Here is a 6,000-nt window from a genome sequence, read left to right on the forward strand (position 1 = left end):
AGAAAGTGACATAGGCAAAGACTGGAGTGGAAAAAAAGGAGATTTGTTCTCTAACTGTCCACCTACATGATCATCAAGGTAGGAGTGTGTAATAAAACACTTCAAGGCGTGCTGTTATAGGAAAATAATCAGCGACGGGGTGGTGAGATGAAGCCGAGTTACTCTTACCACATGTTTGGTCATTTTTCTTTCTAGTTTATTCCTTACGACAATTCGGCAACTTTTTATTTATTAAAGAATGACATACACATCATACTTTTTATCCATTTATAGTTACTGTGGAATGTCTGAAACATGTTTGATGACGTTTATCACATTATAGCTGCTATGAACAGTCACCAGACTCTCTTTTTTCCTTTCTCGCAGCCTGTCAAGTTACTGAGAAACCAGAAAGCCATCCCTGCTAAAAAAAAAAAGTCCAGTGTCAGAAAATTTCAAGTTGCAGCTTTTCCTTCGACTGGTACAAAGCGCTGACACTGGAGACTCCTTCCATACATGTTAATTAAACATCTCCTTACAGACAAATTCACCATATCACTATATTCTACTCATGTTTTTAACATACAAGCCCCTGTGATAGAAACTATAACATATTAGAAGAAGCGATATATAACATAGTGTATATTTGTAATTTGTAGCTGCACTACTGTCAGAGCTGCTGTTATAGAAAATGAATCAACACCTTGTGACCAATCAGAAGCGAATGTTCGACAGTACTGTGGTATAAAGTGCTGTAATGTTTGTGCCAGTGCTATGCTGAGAATAATAACTCAGATGTAGATGTGTTCATGGCTCCTCTCTAATCTCAGCATTAGCGCCCATCGAGGCCGGTATTGTGTGTGTATCAGGGTTGCTGTCTCGCTCATTGTTATCAGAGCAGGGTTTTGATGATCTGCTGCTGACTCACTTCATTCCCATCAACACTGCTTTCATTCACTGGTGCTTTCCAACACACAACGTCTGCGCTTCTCTCAGGCCTACCTGTTTATTTTTAGAGGATTTATCCCTTAGTTAGTGGTGTCATGATATGCCAGAATAACAACATGACGTGAGGAAGTAAGGAATAAAACACTTCAGGGCATGCTGTTATGGGAAAATGATCAGCGTTACAGTGGTGTGATGAAGTGGAATTACTGTTACAACACTGAAGTTGATTGTTTTCCTATAACAGCACAAGTGTTTTATTCCTCTTATTCCACAGCAACTTCGCAATACTAAACAATATAGAAGAAAAAATATGAAGAAAAAATATAGAGAAAATTATAGAAAAAATAAAGTATGATGCACTGACTTTTTTTTATTACTTATTTATAGTTACATTTAATGTTGTGGAATGTCCAGGAAACAAGTTATCTCCTGTTCTCACTTACGTCATAGCAGCTATAAACAGTCATTTCTACAGCAGCATTTTGTGTTTTCTCCCTCTCTTGAAGTTAATAAGTCAAAAAAAAAAAATGCTGTTATCGAAAAAATGCAAACTTTTCTGTCATGAAGACTTTCTCATGTCAAAAAACAGCTAACACTGGAGGCTAAATACGCGTGTCTTTACAGAAAACTCGACATGCTTGAGTACATTTATTTGTATGGTATGTATTAAGTTACTTACTGACATAAGGCATAAGTGAAAGAATAGTAATGTAAAAGCTGCCTGCAATATTCCTCCAAAAAAAAAATAAAAAAATCCAAAATGAAGCTGAAAATCTTTTTAATCTTTTTTTTTAATTTTTAAAATTTTTTAATTATTTTTTTTGTTTCACTATTAAAATCTAAACAGGCCTTTTTATGACTATATAATAAATGCACTGTTAGTTTTCATCATATCAAAGTAGGGTGTGCAAACTTTCGCACACAACTGTATCTGTTTGTTCCAGGTCTATAAGCTTTGTTCTCTCTCTCTCTCTCTCTCTCTCTCTCACACACACCTACACACACACACACACAGACACATACACACATGAATCAGCTGTTTGACTTACTTCCAGCTCTACAGGGAATTAAAAGAAGAGAGAGTCTGCAGAAGTTTATCTGAGAAAGGAGAAAGCTGGAAAAAGTCTGCTTTGGAAAATGCTAACATACTCGTTTGACTTGTGGTTTTGAACTTTTGAACTCCTTTCTCTTTCTGAACTCTCTCTCTCTCTAAATGTTTACTCTCTGAAAGGTCTTCCCTCAGTTACGGCATCTGAGGCAACCACGCTTACTCTCTTAGCAATCCACTCAGCGTGGTGACTGCTCTCTTATTAATGATGCCACTGCTCTAATCCTAAAGCACAAATCAGCTGAGGACGTACGCTGGAGATGCTCCATCACGCTAACCACGCTGTTAGCATTCACACTGTAGCGCTCTTCTTGCTCACATGGCTCACCATTCAGGTTAATGGAAACACTCAGATAATAAGACTTTATTCAGGATCGTTCAGCTGCTCCTCATTAACTCTCATGTAATAGTGTTGGCATTTTACCTGTCAGCCATTTATCCTTTCTTCCACCTGTAAACCATTTGGCTACTCTTATCAAGGCACATCAAGCAAGCAATAATAGTTGTAGTCCAAGCTCTATATTTAAATATATCTATATTTGTAGCTTTGAGCTACAGGCACTACAATGGGTGTCTCTGGACAAACAATACTAAAAATGTGTCAAATTTTTTTCTTTATAAAGCTTTACTGTGATACCTTTGAGGCAAAACTAACACACATTCTGGGTTAGTGCATTACTTGATATGAGCATGTATTCCCAACATTTGGTGACAGAAAAAAAAAAACTAGGACGGCATTCAGAGTTGAGTTATGCGTTCACGGTGGCAATTTAATACTGAAATTGTTCACTTCAATATTCAGACCTCAGACGTAACTACAGCACTATTTAGAGTGATGGAGTTGCAGGCAATGTCCAATTTTGACTCAGGACCATAGAGCTAAAAAGATATAGCGAGTGCACAGGCCATGTGATCACTTTCTTTCCGTGGAGAACCGTTACCAAAATGGAAATCATCTGCAATTTTAAAGTGTGCGATAGCCATTTGCAATAGCCCATGCCACATTATAATCATTAAATAGTGCCCTTCAGTATGTATCAGATGACATTAGTCCTGTGGTTCTACAGTCTTACAATCTACAGTGAACAAGAAAGTGGCTGTGGAATTAGGGCATTTTAACCAACCTTGGAGCTCTATTTCCAGCTAAAAGGACACCTCGGACGCTGCCACTGAGCTCATTTTTCAATTAATTTTCCAAAGTCTCTAACTCATAGACTTTATTCAATCAATCAAACTTTTGGAGAACCATACCTCAGGAGCCATGGCTGACCTCAATGCGCTCTCCTGGGCCTCAGCCTCATTGTAAAACAAATGCTCATGGACCAGTACTCAGCAGCAGCTACCACTATTAGTGCTTGTTTAAAGTTATGACATACTGTACATAATCACACAGAGCCAAAAAAAAAAAAAATATGTGTATACAAGTTTTATGGAGTGTTCCATCACTTTCAGCTGTCTACTCAACACAAACTGACATACGTTATTGTTTCCCGTTTTGGACACGATAGTTATTAATTGTATGATAGACAACTGCGTGAGTGCACCCTCTCCATCTTTTAACTCCCTAGACTTAAATTATTTTTTTGTGCGATACTGGCTCGAGCAAGGAGCAGTATTAAGTCTAGCACCACTGTCTGATAATTTGATGTAATCACTATTATGTCACACTGACGTTTTATGCATCAGGCTGTAAACACACTCACAAAAAAATCATGGCACGCCCTTTGAGGCCAATATTAAATACATAAATGTGACATGGCATTTAATTTATAGTATTGTCAATTTAAAGGCTGAAAAGCATGTGCTTGTGTTGAAAGGCAGCAATCTGGACACTTCCACTCAAGATTTTTTTAACCTCGGAGGCATGAACTAAACAAGTAATTTTAATAATCAGAATGTGGAAAAACAACTTAACCACCTGCGCAAACTGACTCTGAATACTCATAACTTTCCCTGCATAAATATTGACACAACCTTTGAATTTATGCAATCAAAAAGGAAAACATCTTTTTACCTCATATAATTTCAATTGGGCTGAGAACAAAAAAGACACATATCATATTTTTTTATTCAATGAACCATCCTTTTCATGTGTGTTTTAGGGTTATAATTTTAAGGTTATAGTATGTAGGCAGTCATCATAGAGATCTGTGGTAAACCAGTGTGAGAGGAATGAAGAGAAAGAAAGAAGTAGTCAAACACTGGACAATAAAACCACAATGAATCTCATACTCACTGCTCTCAATGCCAGGAAATGACATGAGATTGAAGATGAGATCATCAAATCCCACATCTGATGACTGGCTGAATCAAAGTGTTCAAATAACCTTTCAAAGTGTTCAAATCAGCTCTGAAGCTGATAATGGTGGTGAGAGTTTAGGGCAAAAAATCTATTTAAAAAATAATAATTAAATAAAAAAGTCAACAGTACACTGGTGGATGAGTGCCAGATTAACCTTTTATTATACACAGATCAGCCATAATATTAAAACCACCTGCCTCGTACAGTATTCATCTTTACCCATGACACAAGCACAAACTTCTATAACCATAATAATATATTTATTTGCATGGACTAACAAGACTCTTATTAAAAACAGACATGTCCTCAATGCTTGTTTCATCCTCCCTGTAAGGATATGTTAATGTCTTTTGTCTTAGTCACCTACCAGTCAAGTGCAAAAGTTGGTGTCCTCCCATGCTTTCTTGGTGATAGAAAAGGGGAAGGGTATGCAAACTTCTGCACTCAACTGTAAATCACAACAAAATATCCACGTACACGTGGTGTATGACATGCATGAGTGTCGAGCTGCATATTCACAGTGTTTCTATTATTTTATACTATTATCATATTGGAATTACAGTATGTAGCCAGAGTCAGTGCCTACTGTTATGGGGAATTGGGGGTTAAAGGTCAGCACTCCCCTTGAATTCACAGGAAGCTGGCCCTATACCTCTGGCACAAACAGTAAAATCTAAACAAGCAAAGAAAGAAAATACAGAAAATCTGATACTCACTGTAAAATATAGAGGATCATGGATCATTAATGATTTGAAGCGGTTTTGAAGCTGGTGGTCTGGGCGCTCTTGTGAAGATTGATGGCATCATGAGTTCTACCAAGTAGCAGGATATTTTAGGCTAAACTCTGGTCATATGTGTCAGGGGATGGATTTTTCAACAAGTTGATGACCACATACACACATCTGAAACAACACCAGGACAGGTCATCATTGTAAATGAGAACTGGTTCTCAATTGACTTATCTGGTTAAATAAAGGTTATTATTAAAACAGTTGCGGGAACACAAAATCAATTTTCGCAGTGGCCATCCCAGTCTCTGGATCTGAACTCTTCCAAAAGGCTGTGGTCTGAATTGAAGAAGTCCACATGAACAAAAGGAGCTTGAGAAGTTCTGCATGAAGCAGTGTCCAGGATTCCTCTGGAATGGACTGTATAGCAAAGATGAGACAGCAGTTTAGCAACAATTCAACAACTTTTGTCTGTGCATGATGTTTCCAGGATTAGCACAATGGAGAAGGCAGACTCACACTCTCTTTTCAATCAGCAGATTACGCAATCACACCAGTGTTCATTAAAAAATGCCCACACAAAGGGAAAGACATGGAGTTATACCAACAGTTACACACAAGAGTGTTTCATTTCACTCTCACATCTCTCACTTTTTTCTCTTTGTGTGTCTCGATTTCTGTTTTTTTAAATTCCTCTCTTTGAGGGATGAATAGAATTTTTGTGCCTCCATGTGGCCCCACAGTTCATCACACACATACACTCACACACACTGAAGAAAGAGAAAGAAAGATGTTTGTCACTGACTGGACAGGCATAAACAATTCCCGCACAAAGAGTTGGACTGACACACAGCCCCTATCCCCCACTTTCTTCCCTCCTTTCCCATCTCCCCCTCTCTCTACCCCTGTCTCTCTATAAAAGCCTTCTCTCCACT

Source organism: Pangasianodon hypophthalmus, chromosome 13 (genome assembly GCF_027358585.1).
Source record: "Pangasianodon hypophthalmus isolate fPanHyp1 chromosome 13, fPanHyp1.pri, whole genome shotgun sequence".
NCBI lineage: Eukaryota > Metazoa > Chordata > Actinopteri > Siluriformes > Pangasiidae > Pangasianodon > Pangasianodon hypophthalmus.